Raw genomic sequence first — 17,121 nt, 5'->3', positions numbered from 1 at the left:
CGCTGTGAGGTGGCTCACCCCAGCCACCATCAAAGACGCCATTTGGACCTCCAGAAACTTGCTGGTGAGCAGGCGCAGGCAGATGCCCCCCGTGGCTGTGATCCGGATGGCAGCAGCAACAAGAACAACATCAAGGGCTGCAGGTGGCGCGCCAAGGACACAGGAGGTGACTCCCTCCCATCCCTCCGGGGTGGGAGGGAGTCACCCCGGTCCTGCTCAACTTTTAACCCACAGAGTTTTTCTGTTTTATACTCTTGTTCTTAGCTTCTTTTAGCCTAAATTGATGAATTTGTACGTTTCTTGAAAAATTTCTGGATAATTGAAATAATGTAATGTTTTTAAAATGTTTAAGTAACAATAAAATTTTTCGAAAGAAAAAAAAAAGTTGCTCTTCCATTGTGTGAACCTCTACACATCAGTGACCTGTTTGAACTACTTGTCCTGTAACATTACATTACTTTGATAAAGTGGATCCGTTATAGATGTAAGGATCAAGTAAATAGTAATAAACTGGATCAAATCATACTGGTCTGACTGATTAAGGTTTGTCTGTGGTTTAATCTAACATAACCGACATTGGCTCTTATTACCAAAGTATTGCACAGAGTCATATAGTTGGTAAAGGAAAACACATTTCAGAAAGTCCTAATGTTGTTAAGCATGTTATTGGCAAAAATTACAGATGTTTCTAACCGTCTTAATATTTCAGTGGATGCCATTAGAATTATAACCACAAAGTGGAAAAAACATTGGTTTACCATAAAGCAGACACAGCCTGGTGTCCTTCATAACATCACTGACAGAGTGGTCAAAATAATAATGAAATCTTGTCTAGGAGCTCAGGAGCATTCAAGAAAATTTTGCAAAAAGACCTGGAAATACCCGGTGGAGTTTGTTTTCGCTTTATTAAAGCACCACCCTCTCCCCTATCCACAAAGACTTTTTAAGTCTTCACTTCATGCATGAGGTTGTTTAAAATTTTCTGTAGAAAACTTGGATAGGCCAGTAAAGAGCCAGCAGAATAAAGTCTGGTCCGGTGAAGCTAAAACTGAACCTTCTGAATTCTTTGAATCGAGGACCATGCACTCAAAAACCTTACACTAAAAAGTCCACCTTAGTGGAGGGAACACTATGGTTTGGGCTGATCTCAAGTTGATGGCTCTGGCAGACTTCATATAACTGAAGAAAGGACAAACTGAGAAATATATTGGGATATTATCAATAGGAATATTAAGATGAAATGAGAGTGGATTTCAATGCAAACAAAATCTGGAGTTTGAGAATCGGACTTGAGTAGAAAAGCAAAGACTTCAGACTTATCTTAGACATCTGGCCAAAAACACAGACTCTTGACTCTGCTGTCTGGTCTAAGATTGGAATACAGTATTGACAGTCTTTATCTTATGTAATCAAGCGTGAAAGCAAGTATGGAAAATACAAATTGCAGCTGATGTGCATGTTTGACTCTGAAAGGATGCACTGGGTTATTAACCAGTGAAGTATAGGCTGTTAATGGTCACACCACATGTTACTCAGGACTAAGAATTGTCTGAATTGGCTGGCTTCCTTAATAAAAAACACTTGACCAACTGGAAATAAATCATCTACTGAATATGACTACTTTGAGCTATAAATTTGAACGAATTACACTCTGTGTAATTTCATTTCAATTCTATTGTGTGACTGCATTGTATTGGAACAAACTGGAAGTAATTGAACTGAATTTGGACAAAACTGAATTGCCCATTATTGGATGTTTATTGGTACTGTTTGTTATGCAAAGTGCCTTTAGATGACCTTTGGGGTAAATTTGTGTTCTGTAAATATTCCTAAATGACTAAGCTGAGTCACTGTTCCATCGTCTTTGAAGGTCTGAGCTGTGAGAGCACGTCTGATAGAAACACCTTGCATCTTAAAAAGCTTGGAGGACTTGGAGGAGCTCTGTCGAGTTTCATACACAGCTTCAGAATACAAAGCACTCTGCAGTTAATTGATACTGCTGAGCTGGAGCCTGCTCTGTCTCCACACTCCCTTCAAATGGTTGGCATAATAAATGACTGCACTCTGAGATGGGCCTTGGCCTGCTTTCTATCTGTCTATCTCAGCTACAAATGTTGTTTGGCCAAATTGCTGTCACAATCGTTTAATCTGCTCAACCCGGAGAAAAGAGATACCAGCCTCAACATCTTTCTCTTAGTCTGTATCCTCTCTTCCCCCTTTCTCCCTTTACCCTTCTAATGCTCTCTTCAGTTAAGCACACTGTCTCCTTCCCTTCTCCTCGCCTCTTTAGGGTTGCACTTTTTTCCTGACTTCACTGTAAAATTCCTGTTTGTCTCTCCAGGGACACTAATTGGAAAACAGCTTGAGGCTTCTCCTTGCCTGGATTCCCTTCAAGCTCTATGTTGATTAGTGGCAATTTAGGAAGGCTGGTCAAGACAGTGATGACAGAAGAATTTCCCTCTGTCCATTTGTCCCCCAGGGCCAGATTCAGTAGTTCCTGAGACCTACTGAACAGATAACCTGGAAGCATAATTCTAGTTTCAATGTAAAACAAAATTGACTTTAAGCTATCGTAAAAAAAAAAAAAAGAAAAGAAGAAAACAAGCATGAAGGGGCTATTTTCAGTAAATTATGTAAATGTTCAGAAGTATAACTGATAAATTTATGAAGACAAGCAGGGAAGAGCTTATGAACGTGGAGGTCAACAGTATATGTTCAATCTTAACGACACGTCTCCCTCTCATCGTTTGCTGTGGTTTAACTCGGTGTTTCATCAGAGTTGTTACACTCTTGATGAGAACACTACAATTATTATTATTATTATTATTATTATTATTATTATTATTTTGACAGATCAAGTGAAACAGAATAAATCACACATTTCATGTATAGAACAATCATCCATCCATCCATCCATCCATCCATCTTCTTCCGCTTATCCGAGGTCGGGTCGCGGGGGTAGCAGCTTCAGAATGGAGGCCCAGACTTCCCTCTCCCCAGCCACTTCTTCTAGCTCTTCCGGGGGAATCCCGAGGCGTTCCCAGGCCAGCCGAGAGACATAGTCCCTCCAGCGTGTCCTGGGTCTTCCCCGGGGCCTCCTCCCGGTGGGACGTGCCCGGAACACCTCACCAGGGAGGCGTCCAGGAGGCATCCTGGCCAGATGCCCGAGCCACCTCAACTGGCTCCTCTCGATGTGAAGGAGCAGCGGCTCTACTCTGAGTCCCTCCTGGATGACTGAGCTTCTCACCCTATCTCTAAGGGAGAGCCCAGCCACCCTACGGAGAAAACCCATTTCGGCCGCTTGTATCCGCGATCTCGTTCTTTCGGTCATGACCCAAAGCTCATGACCATAGATGAGGGTGGGAACGTAGATCGACCAGTAAATCAAGAGCTTCGCTTTTTGGCTCAGCTCTCTCTTCACCACGACGGACCGGTACAGCGCCCGCTTGACAGCAGACGCTGCGCCAATCCGCCTGTCGATCTCCCGCTCCCTTCTTCCCTCATTCGTGAACAAGATCCCGAGATACTTGAACTCCTCCACCTGGGGCAGGACACCCCCCTTGACCCGGAGAAGGCACTCTACCCTTTTCCAGCTCAAGACCATGGCCTCGGATTTGGAGGCACTGATCCCCATCCCGGCCGCTTCACACTCGGCTGTGAACCGCTCCAGCGAGAGCTGCAGATCATGACCTGATGAGGCCAGTAGGACCACATCGTCTGCAAAAAGCAGAGACGAGATCCTAAGGCCACCAAATTGGATCCCCTCAACACCTTGGCTGCGCCTAGAAATTCTGTCCATGAAAGTACAGAATCGGTGACAAAGGGCAGCCCTGGCAGAGTCCAACTCTCACCGGAAACGAGCCCGACTTACTGCCGGCAATGCGGACCAGACTCTGACACCAGTCATACAGAGACCTGACAGCCCGTATCAAAGGGCCCGGTACCCCATACTCCCGGAGAACCCCCCACAGGGCTCCCCGAGGGACACGGTCGAACACCTTCTCCAAGTCCACAAAACACATGTAGACTGGTTGGGCGAACTCCCATGCACCCTCCAGGACCCTGCCGAGGGTGTAGAGCTGGTCCAGTGTTCCACGACCAGGACGAAAACCACACTGCTCTTCCTGGATCTGAGGTTCGACTATCCGACGGACCCTCCTCTCCAGGACCCCTGAATAGACCTTGCCAGGGAGGCTTAAGAGTGTGACCCCTCTATAATTGGAGCACACCCTCCGGTCCCCCTTTTTGAACAGGGGGACCACCACCCTGGTCTGCCAGTCCAGGGGAACTGCCCCCGATGTCAATGCGATATTGCAGAGTCGCGTCAGCCAACACAACCCTACAACATCCAGAGCCTTAAGGAACTCCGGACGGATCTCATCCACCCCCGGAGCCTTGCCACCGAGGAGCTTCTCAACCACCTCGGCGACCTCGTCCCCAGAGATTGGAGAGCCCAACCCAGAGTCCCCAGGCTCAGCTTCCTCAATAGAAGAGAAGTGGGATTGAGGAGGTCTTCGAAGTACTCTGCCCACCGGCCCACAACGTCCCGAGTAGAGGTCAGCAGCACACCATCCCCACTATAAACAGTGTTGGTGCCGTACTGCTTCCCCCCCCTGAGACGCCGGATGGTGGACCAGAATCGCTTCGAAGCCGTACGGAAGTCTTTCTCCATGGCCTCTCCAAACTCCTCCCACGCCCGAGTTTTTGCCTCAGCAACCACCCGAGCCGCATGCCGCTTCGCCTGCCGGTACCCATCAGCTGCTTCCGGAGTCCCACAGGCCAAAGAGGCCCGGTAGGACTCTTTCTTCAGCCTGACGGCATCCCTCACCGAAGGTGTCCACCAACGGGTACGAGGGTTGCCGCCGCGACAGGCACCGACAACCTTGCGGCCACAGCTCCGACCGGCCGCCTCGACAATGGAGGCACGGAACACAGTCCACTCAGACTCCATGTCCCCCACCTCTCCCGGGACGTGTTCAAAGTTTTGCCGGAGATGGGAGTTAAAGCTCCGTCTCACAGGGGATTCCGCCAGACGTTCCCAGCAGACCCTCACAACACGTTTGGGCCTGCCAGGTCTGACTGGCTTCCTCCCCCACCACCGGAGCCAACTCACCACCAGGTAGTGGTCAGTGGACAGCTCCGCACCTCTCTTCACCCGAGTGTCCAAGACATACGGCCGCAGATCCGATGAAACGACGACAAAGTCGATCATCGAACTGCGGCCTAGGTTGTCCTGGTGCCAAGTGCACATATGAACACCCTTATGCCTGAACATGGTGTTCAATATGGACAATCCATGACGAGCACAGAAGTCCAACAACAGAACACCATTCGAGTTCAGATCGGGGGGGCCGTTCCTCCCAACCACGCACCTCCAGGTCTCACTGTCATTGCCCACGTGAGCGTTGAAGTCCCCCAGTAGAACAAGGGAGACCCCAGGAGGAGCACTCTCCAGTACCCCCTCTAAGGACTCCAAAAAGGGTGGGTAATCTGAACTGTCGTTTGGCCCTTAAGCACAATCTACAGTCAGGACCCGTCCCCCCACCCGTAGGTGGAGGGGGCTACCCTCTCATTCACCGGAGTAAACCCCAACGTACAGGCGCCGAGATGAGGAGCAACAAGTATGCCCACTCCTGCCCGACGCCTCTCACCTTGGGCAACTCCAGAGTGGAAGTATGTCCAGCTCCTCTCAAGGAGGCTGGTTCCAGAACCAGAGCCGTGCGTCGAGGTGAGACCGACTATTTCTAGCCGGAACCTCTCGACCTCACACACTAGCTCCGGCTCCTTCCCCACCAGAGAGGTGACATTCCACGTCCCAAGAGCCAGCTTCTGCAACCGAGGATCGGATTGCCAGGGTCCCCTCCCTCTGCCGCCACCCATCCCACACTGCACCCGACCCCTTTGGCCCCTCTCACAGGTGGTGGGCCCATGGGAGGGGGGACCCATGTTTCCTCTTCGGGCTGAGCCCGGCCGGGCTCCATGGGTTAAAGCCCGGCCACCAGACGCTCGCCATCGCCCCTCCAGGCCTGGCTCCAGAGTGGGGCCCCGGTGACCCGGGTCCGGGCGAGGGAACGCCAAGTCCAATGTTTTTATCCGTCATTGGGGTCTTCGGGCTGCGCTTTGTCTGGTCCCTCACCTAGGACCTGCCTGCCTTGGGTGACCCTACCAGGGGCATGAAGCCCCAGACAGCATAGCTCCTAGGATCATTGGAGCACTCAAACCCCTCCACCACGATAAGGTGGCAGCCCAAGGAGAGGACTGCCTTGGGCAGTCCTCTGATAGAACAGATTGATAGAACAATCAATCTGTTTTAAATAACTTCAACCTGCAAGGAACCAACAAAAGTCTTAGAAAGACCATGTTCCCAATCATTTTGTGTTTTTAAATTTATTGCCTCAATTAACATTTTTCTGTATTGTTAGTGTGTGCACACTATAAGTTCACAATGCAAAAAGCTCCAATAAATGTTAATTCTCACTCTGAAACATTTCCTATTATAGATCATATGGATTGTCAAAATGTCTATTTCTTTACTGGGGCAGAATTATGTATTTTCCATGCATGTAATGCCATTTTATAGCACAATCAAGCAACTGTTACATTAAGTTGCTACAAAATTTATGTATATATATATATATAGAATATACCTTAAAAACAAATTAACTTTGCAATTGATAAATTTGAGTCTCTGTGTCTGCTGCTATTTCCAACGCTCTGCCTTCAGCATGTCATCACAACAGGCCCTTCCATGACTCTGTTTGCAATGGTTTTTAGAGATGTCGGACTGAGAAGTTTGCATGATGATCTCGGCCCATGCGCAGGGTTTGCTAATTGCTGCTGCCGATAGTCTTGAGGAACTCAGTTGTGGAGTTGCGCTGAGCAGTGGTGTGTGAAGTAAAAGCTCAGCTGGAGACTGAAGCTTCAAGGAGGAGCTTGATGGAAACATTTACATTTATGTTTGCTCTCACACAGCAAACATTTATGCACTCTGAATGGTTGCTATGGAAAATTTAAGGATTTGTCAAACATGTATTAAAGAATCAAAGCAAGACTCATTGTATGTTTTTGTTTTTTGGGGAAACTGCTTCACAAAGACCAAACCAGGTCCAGGCTTAAGTAATTCAGGTGAATGAACGGCCACAGATTTCTTCAGCAGACCCTGAGATCAATCACAGATTCATTGATGCTACGCAAGATAAACTACGTAAGCCTTACTTCACACCAAATGAACAACATTTTTTGATGAAGGATTAGAGGAATTGAACCACTTCATACTCAAAAAATAAATAAAAATACAATAACAAATGATAGCAGATCAATTAAATGTGTAATTAGCCCAAAGTATTCATTTCTAAGCTATGCTTTACTGAAAAACATCATAATAATGCCTGTAATTTTCAAATAAAAACTTTAACCTAATAAATGAACAGTGGTAGTCAATATCATAAATGTTAATCTGACTGCAGATTCAATCATGTCATATTGTATCTATATAAGTAAGTGTAAGTACATTGATAATGTAAGGATAATATGATGTAATACTGAACAAATGTGGCAAAATGTCAATATTAAATATGAACATTTTGCAGTATCTGGGAAGTAAAATGTTGACTACAATGTTCAAATGAGTTATACTGATAACTTATAAGGTCCCTGTATCACCTTTAATTAGTTTTACCTATAGTCCACTTCCTGCTTGCGTTATGATACTTTTGTTTTGAAGGGACATTCTCTTGTTTTACTGTCAGCACAAACAAAGCTTCACTGCAATCAAAAGACAATAGATAAATTGTAGAGTATAAAATGGATCTTAGTAGCAGCCACCACGATTTTTAAATATTGTGTGATTTAAACAGTGCACTTTTAAATATATGCCAAAGCAAAAGTTAATTTACATTGTAAATGTTAATTTAAGTTAAGTTCAAATTCATTAGTAAAGTATGTAAAGTACGCTACAACTAATATGGCTTGTCTTCATTAAAATATCTTTGTTTCTTTATCAGTAATTTCTCTATTCCCTTCAACACTGTAATGGTCTATTAAAGACCTTTCTGTTAAACTTAGTAGTTACAAGTAGCATAGTCTACATGAATCATTTTAAAATTTATAATGTTCTAATATCACAATGTCAAAATAATAATAGTACTTGAGTGAATGCCAAGATTAATCAGTAATATTTTAGTGCATGGAAATAAAACACAGTCCAAAATAGATAAGAAAACAGAATTACTAACAAAACTAATTGGTTTCTGAGTTGAAATTGAACAGGTAATAAGGCTCCAGCATTAACTAAGCCTGAGAGTTAGCGTGGTCTGAAGCATGCTAGCTTCACAGGATAAATTGCCATAGTAACTGATGACTAACTTTGTGAATTAAGCAGTGAGGGACAGTAATGAAATATATTTACTTGAGTTCTGTACTTATGTATATATTTTTGAGTATTTATGCTTTCCCTTAGTATTATTTGGGGACCTTATGACTTTTGACTCCACTACATTTCTAGGAAGCTTGTTGTTGCTCAGCATAGCTTTGTAATTTGCTGTCGCTGTTTTTCTTTACTGAAAGGCAACGGTGGGCCATCAGGGCCTGCTAGGACTTCTCTTCAGAACACTATCAGAATCCCTTTTTGATCGGTTTTATTAATTTACTTCCAATAATCTATTGCCTTCAGTTGCTTAGAATATACAGTAAGCCAGATTAACAAGTGGAAAATGTTTTGGGACGATTTATCTGAGCCTTTTTTTTTTACATCACTATCTATGGCATCTTATCTGTCTATTATGGACAATAATCAGCACCCTCTCCACAACATAGTGGACAGACAGCGGAGCACCTTCTCACATAGGCTGCTCCAGCTCCGCTGTCATAGGGACAGATACAGGAAATCCTTCCTGCCACATGCCATCTCACTGTACAATAAAAGCTAAATCATTGTTCTGCACTAATCAGTCCAATTTTGCACAACTGCACTGTGGCACACTTGCTGTACATATATTTACATATACATACTGTATCTGCATTTTAGAATCTTTGCAAGGACTGCTCTAAGCTGCTTTTTATATTAACAGCATATTATATTTTATTTTTATTTTGTCTACAATTGATACTCAGTGGTGGTTGGTGTGTGTCTTGTCTCTATGCTGTAACTGCGAAATAATTTCCCTGCTGGGATGAATAAAGTAATTCTATTCTATTCTTATCACTTCTGAAAGCCACTTTGGACTGTCTGCTGTCCTTGCAGAGAAAAGACAGTATTTCCCAAACAAATTTCACTAGTACGGTGAGATTTTTTTGTTCAGTTTCTATCTTTCTACAGATCTAATCTATTAAATAAAATAGTTGTAAAATTTTAAAAAAGGCAGGGAAATGCAAGATCAGGTGAACAGAGGCGATGTTTAGTCTGAAGAGAAGAGGTCCCAGTACCCAGCCTTGAGGCATCATAACCTTGACAAGCTGATATGAAGCTTAGCAAACTGTATTTAATAATAGATATTGATATGGTGGTGCTCTGTAGTAACTTTGTAGTAACTATTCCAACATTACTTCAGAATCGGAATGCTTTTATTGTTATTGTACAGAAGCACAAACAAATTTCATTACAGTACAGCCCATCCAAGTACGGGATACCTGAGGCTGCTGCTCCTGGGGCCGAGCTTCGTTCATATGAATGTGATGCTGTTTGTAAGAAGCTCCATGTTTTTCTAGGCCAGCAACTGATCCTTTTGTTTTTATAAAAATATTTGTTTTTTTTAATTTTTCTCCTAGTTGGAATATAAATCACTGGTTTTGCGGTAAACGTGGCGTGGTTCAAATGTTTCCACTGGGTTACGGATTTTTCTGCAGCAGTTTTTTTTTTGCTAAACTAAAACATTCAGTGTTTGCTGCTAAAACCCAGCAGGTGTTTTAATCCTGTTCATCATGCAGCTCATCACAGCTTATGCTAACTGACCCACAATGATCAGTATGAGAGTTTAAATGTAAGACTGAAACTCTGACAGGCTGTTACAAATGTTTTTGTTTTATAACAGCTTCAATCTTAATGGATTTCAGTGTTTAGTTTATATAGAATTTTTAATTAAACTCCTTTACGAACAAGTGGCACAAAATTAGGTTTATTTATTTACGGTATTGGAATAATTATCATGAAGATATTGTCTTTCAGAAAATGTTTTTTGTCTTTCCTTGTCTTCAAAATAACTTTGTTGAGGTCTGCCGTCTGTGTTTTAAAGCCCTGTGTGTCTGCTGTACTTACACAGCAGTATCTATGGTAAATTCATGGAAGCATTAGCTGTTGTGTATCACATTTAGCCCATCTGTAGAAGGAGGGATACTGTGTGTATCTGACTGAGTCTGTGAGAGTCGGATGCAGCTGTAGGCAGAGTTGACCTTGAAGAGGGCTGTTCATCACTGTGGGCAAAGAGAACCAAGACGAGACAAAAAGCTTTATCGGATGAAAATACTCTTGTTGTCAGAAATAGCAGTGATGAAACTGCTGACGCTAGACACTGCAGATTTTCACAGCATCGGCACTTTGAAACAGTTAGTGGCTGGACGCTCACGTTTTATAGTCACTGTGCTGTTTTAATGCAGGAACCGGTTTCAGTGAACTTTCAGGTAATGTTAATACAGGAGGAAAGTCTTTTTAAATGCAGGAACATCCACACAAAGGATTTACAAGTAGATTTTACATCCAGAGCTAAAGGCCGTTTTGTGGGATGTCCTCAAGTATAATGCTGAGCTCAAGGAAAAGCTCCATGATGAACGATTCAGCTAAAGTAGAAATCCCACTTTCACTCAAGAACAAAGACCAGTGCTGGACTTAGAGGCAGTTTTTTTTCATACAAGTAATCCTCTGAAGTCTAAGAATAATCTGAAAAACACAAATAGAGCAGTTTTCTGAAATTATAATTTTACCGGATTTTGTTGCAGAGCACTGATAGACATGCATATAATTTTACTGCTCAAGAAATGCAAATGTCTCTACAGTTAATTGGTCTGATGTAGTTTAAAAACATTCAGAGAAACACATTTAGACATTCACTTGGACATAGAAACTACTCCTGCTCTTACCCTCCTCACTGAGTAAAACACATGAAGTGCTTCTTGTATCTACCTCTCTTGCTTAAAGCTGTGAGATGTTTGAGGGGTTTCTTGAATATATCATGTTTCAAATCACTCCGCAGTATCTCAGTAAGAAGAACATCTGACCTTTGACTCCACCCAGGACTTTCCATGTCGTATTTCTCAGACAGTCTTTGGTAGATTTTCTGGTATGTCACTATCATGTCACAAGGTTCAGTTCTGCTTCACCTGAACATTTGAGATAAATTACCTTTCATTTTCTTCAAACACTCGCTGACACACAAATGAGTGTGTCCACAGGAGTTAACCGAACTGGCAGCAACACATAGAACAAGTATAGATCTGTGTCATGTACAGATCTATACTTTACAGATGTAATGAGATTCTACTGCTGGAATACTGCATACAGTAATCATGTCCTCTGTTCTGCTGTGGAAATAATTCCATTTTGTTCTCTTCTGCACAAAGATCCTTCAGAAGTCTCCTTCTTTGTCAACATTTTTCTCTGGAAAACTTCAATTTAGCTTTGATATGACTGCATTGTTATCTTTACTTGTAAGTTGCTTTGGATACAAGTGTTGCATAAACAATTACTGAAAACAATGTGAAGTTTAATATGATGCTATAATGACTTGCTGACTGGTAAGTTCAACATGGCCTTGATTTGGTTGAAAGTTCTGCATGTAATGGTAAGTCTTCTTGGGACAAAGGAAAAAATTTGGGAATAGTTTCTGCTTTGAGTGTGTCTTATTGTGCAATATGCTGAGATTTAAAGTAGAAGTTGAAGTTGTATAATCTCCCCATGGAGCATATTCCAGGGTATAAACAACAACAAAAGATTGTAACGCCCCTGAAGCCTTAAATCCCTTATAGCTCTCAACCTTATAAGCACTGATAATTGAGAAGGGCCCAAAACCATTAGACTGTTTTATCATTGCATCTAAAGTCTTATCAAGATTGTGTCGGGAAATCTAGCTTCCTTGTTTCTGTGTGCTGGTTTGGCAATACAGTCTGTCAATCACTGTCACTGAATGGAAGCTGAGCTACAGGAATAACGTTAAGCATCTGAATCTCTCAGCCTGAGTCTGAGGGTAGACCAAAGGTTGAGTCACAAACACAACAGAAAGTTTTAGGGAGTTTCTCTGACCATTTCAACAAAATAAAAGTGGAATTCAAGGCAAAGAAGTTTGAAGAGAAAAAGATGGTTGGAATCATCCAACTGTGAGCTGCAGAGCTTATTAACTGCAGTGACCAGAGGAACATTTGACTTAACTTCAGCTGACATTTAAAGCTGATAAGTACATCCTTGTTAGGTTCTTCCTCAAACAGTAAAAGATTCAATATAAGACAGCTCCCTTTGAACACAAGAAAAATTGTCTAAAGCGATTCTTGTCAATGTCATTGCGATCTCTTTTGCAGTTATGGTCTAGCGCAGACATCAAACAGAAGATTTTTTTCCCTGTTGCCTTTAATCTGTAGCTCCTAACAAAAATACATATGAGTAGTTGATGATTGGCTTGAGTTTGTGTCGTAACCATTTTGATGGAGACAGCTACAGAGACTGAAATCTGAGGTGACAGGTGCAGAATGAAACATGAAGGAGAAGAGACAGACAATCACTGTGTACCTCTAGTAGTTTCTTTCTATTCTGTACAAGAGCCTGGTGATGAAAACATGAAGACTAAAGCTTTCTATGTGCTGTATTACACTATAATAGAAGAGGTTTTGCTTTGCTGCTATTCAGGTGCTGATTTTTCAAATAATATAACAAGTCTGGTTTCTGTCAGCTCTTCGGTTTGCTTTAGATAACATATTAAACTGAATCCTTTGATTTTCCATGTACAGTTTAATATAGACAATTGAATGCACTATACAAACAGACAAAAAATAATTAAATCTGAAAAAGTCTCTGTTACAGATCAGCCATGGTTATCATATATATATATATATATATATATATCTAATTGCCAGAATATAAAATTTATATATTTATTTAGAAAATTCATCTACCTTTTCGTGCTTCTAAATCAAGTTTGCAAATACCATAAAACTCACAGGTAAGTGTTAAAAGTCATTTTGAAATGTATGAATGATGATAACCAGAAATAAAATACTGGATTTATATCCTAATTCTATTTATCATTTAAATGTTTTTAAAGGAAATTAACCAGATGAAGAATGATAGTTGGATTTCCTGCGAGTCCTGCTTTAGTCAGAAGTATTTCAGCTCTGTTGCCAGGTAGCCTGAGAAAGACCTTCCAATCAGCTTAGTGATTGGCCCAGTGATTACGGAAAATCCTCAAAGAGACTTCATGACATGGAAACAAGCCAATCATGTTATTCCTAAGAGGGTGGACTTTGTAACAGATGCTATAATGGTTATTATATTATATATTATATTACTCCACCTGCTGAAGGAAACACCAATCAAAACTTAGCCTGCAGTTTTTTGTTTTAAATGTAGCTGTCTGTACTAGCCTGAGTAAATGAGTTATATTTTGGATTTTGGCCACACTGTTTGGTTGGAGAACCTCTGGGCTTATGAAAGATTGTCCTTCTAGTGTAAAAAATATATTCAAGTCGACTTATTGCCACTAGAGTTATGTGGCTGTGTTACATGCTATGCATGACAAAATCAGTGAGTTTTGTGGTCAGCTGAGGCTAATGAGGAAATCCATCGGTAAGGGGTAAACTGATGGGGCAGGATGTTGTCTGGTATGAACAAAACAATTTGTGTCATGTAATGGTAATTTAATCGATCAAACTATGAGTAATTCAGCCAATTTACTACTTCTATTTTACTGGGAGCCAAAAAAATAAAAATACAAGCAATCAATATGCAATTTTTTATTACCAGATTATAGCAAGTTTGTGACTTCTGTGTTTTTCTCCTTTTGAACATTCTTTGAAATCATTTAAAGCAGCATACATGAGTATTCAGGTTTATTCAGGAAGTATATGATTTTTACACACTCTGTTCCATGATAAACATTTTGGTGACATTTTAGGGTCTACAGACCCCTTCTTATCAAGTATTCTGTTCATTGCTCCTCGCAGTTGCTTTTATTTGCTTTTTATTGATAAGTAATGATGGTTAATGGTTAATGAGAACATGAGCTATAGAAACATTTTGTTATAAGATTACTAACAAATTTCATAGAACAAATCGTAATGAGAAAATAGGAGGACGTAAAGAGGTGCTTTGTGCTGTTCTAATACAGACTTTGAAAAAGATTAGATGTTATAGCTTTCAGCTGTCGTCTCCCCTGCAACTTCTGACCTTGAGGGCCAAATATGGCTTAATAGAGGAAGGCTAATGAGTAGCTCTCCCAAAATGAGCTGTTGGACCAGAAGAGATGAAGGACCTTTCAAAGAGAAGAGTTAACCCTTGGAGCTGGCAGTGAGCAGTAATTAGGTAGAGACGTAAACCTTGTGGATATGAATGACCTCAGCATTCACGCTACATGGAAGTCCTGCAGATTGCAGCACCATGACACGGGGAGACAGAAAGAACTTCCACATCCACATTTTATCCTGTGTTACTCACTGAAACTTAAATCCTGTTGTTTTTTTTTGTTTGTTTGTATTTTTTACTAATATCAAAAAAAGCAAAACAAAACAAAAACGGCTGGTGAACCAGGAGAGACTTTACTGTTCAAGATGATGACTACCTCTTGTTTTGGTTTATAAAATACATTTATATTAATGTCTCTCTAAAGAAATAGGCAATCTTATTTCCCCAAAACATACATCATTGGTCTGTTTTCATAAACACATTACTGGTTTCCCTCTAACTGTTTTATCAACAATTCACTTTATATATACACTTATTACCACGAAGAGTGGAGTGGGTTTGTGCAGTGAGTGCCCAAACCAACAAGAAGGTGAGAAGAGCGGGCCGGTGAACAAGTCAGCCCAGTCAGGTCACCGATTCATCAGTCATGTTTGGACTGCAGGGGAAACTGTGAAACCTTCAGAAAAACACCATATTTTATGGAATTAAAGTGTAAGCTCCACTTCAAAAGGCTGTAGTCAAGTTTTCAAACCAGAAAACTTCCTACTGCACTGCATAACCTTTGCAGTGAACATACCAGATGTGCTGTGTTCTCTGCACATCTGGGTGTGGAAGTTCTTACCTTCTCCTTCAGGGGTTGATGGGCAGGATTGGTTCCAGCTGGAGATCATCAGAAGTATTTAGGGGAGTGGGTTCCCTGAGGGAGATCCCAGATGATTCCATCATGATCAGAGGTGTTCGGGTCAAGCTTAAGCTATGTTCCAGTTAAAAATTGAAACTTACATTCTTTCTCTCATTCCTGCTCCAAATTCATCCCTGCTGTCTGTGTTTCTCTCCCTGGACTCCTGGATCTCTTTCCTCTGATCTACTACCATCCTCAAACCATTCCTCTCAGTCTCCTTTTGTCACTAATGCAGGTTTTCTCTGTGCCTCTGCTCTGAATTCACCTTCAACCTCCACCTTCAGCACTCACCAGAGTCCAAAAATTACCTTCAGTTATGACAACTTCATGGAAAATTTACACAGCAATACAGTAAACACCAAAATTATATTTTTTATCTTTTCAGATATTCCTGCACTACAACAATCCTGAACTAAAGAATTGCAATTAAGAACAACATACTCACTGAGTGCTGTATGTCGATACCTTTCACAGACGTATAATTAATTCAGCTGAGATAGAAAATATTACTGCTCTTTACTTGTAGTTGCTTTTATCATAAGAGCTGACACTATTAAATGCAATAGGTTGGAAAAGAATAGCTGATTGAAGGGCCTTGGAACATCAGCCGCAGTCTTGTTTATTACAAAATCCAAAATATTTCTTGTTTTTGACATTGATGTTTGAAGGCAGAGATTTATTTTAAAAGATAAAATGTTGAACATGGTGGTCTGGATGGTATTCATGTTTTGCTTGGCTTAAAATAGGGGAGCTTAAAAATTGTTGTTCAACGTTGCTTTATACATGTTGCCTAGGGAGGTGGTGACACACAATGGACCTCAGTTCACATCCTTGAAACTCAAAGAGCTCTGGTTCAAATTGAAAAGGCTTAATAACGTTACTCATCACTGTTTTGGCTGGAGGGAGTCAGGCAGTTGGACAAATTTGACGTAATTTACCCAGAATGCACTGTAGCGTGAAAAACATGGCGACAGTCTTGTGACAATATTTTATTAAAGTTTATAAAAACTAAATCACCTACAGTATTATTACTGTATTGATTTTACATCAAAAATAAATATTTTCCAAATAAAGTCTATAGTTATAATTAATCTTGGACCCTTTTAAAGGGTGAGGTGAAGCGTGACAGCGATAACAGAAACACATAATTAGTAAGTCACTTTATTGCTTGGATTTGAATCAATATATTTTGCATCCAGTGAAAACAAGGATGTTGATAAATAAACTGGACAATATCCTGGTAACTTAGTGAGATTTTTACAGTTGTGGTCTTGATCGGTCTTGAAATAAAATCCCGAGTCCTCAATGAGAAGAGACCAAGACCATCAAAAAGTGGACCACCAAGACTGGTCTCGAGTATCACAACACTACAGAAGATACAAAAGAAGAAGACGGATCTGACTTAAAGTGGAAAAGAGAAACAATAAGTACACTTGTTTTTTATCAGGGGCTTAAGGTGGTGAGGGGATAGTGTGATTGTGTAGATATTAATGTAGATTGACATTTTATGATAGAATGTCAATATTCAATCAATCAATCAAATTTTATTTGTATAGCACATTTCAGCAGCAAGGCATTTCAAAGTGCTTTACATCATATCAAACATAAAAACACAATGCAACATAGAATCAACAATCAAAACACAACATTAAGTCAGGTTCCATCAATAAATTTGTAATTGATTACGTTTCAGATACAATCCTAAACAGGTGGGTTTTTAGTTGAGTTTGCATCCATAAAAGGTCTACCTGTTATACTCCTACTGTGTTATATGGAACAAAATACCTATTGCTATTTTTATTCCCACTCACTCTCACAATCATACAGTTTAAAACGATGTAGA

This window comes from Xiphophorus couchianus, chromosome 11 (genome assembly GCF_001444195.1).
Source record: "Xiphophorus couchianus chromosome 11, X_couchianus-1.0, whole genome shotgun sequence".
NCBI lineage: Eukaryota > Metazoa > Chordata > Actinopteri > Cyprinodontiformes > Poeciliidae > Xiphophorus > Xiphophorus couchianus.
The sequence above is the reverse complement of the archived record's forward strand: the minus strand, read 5'-3'. Positions refer to the sequence as shown.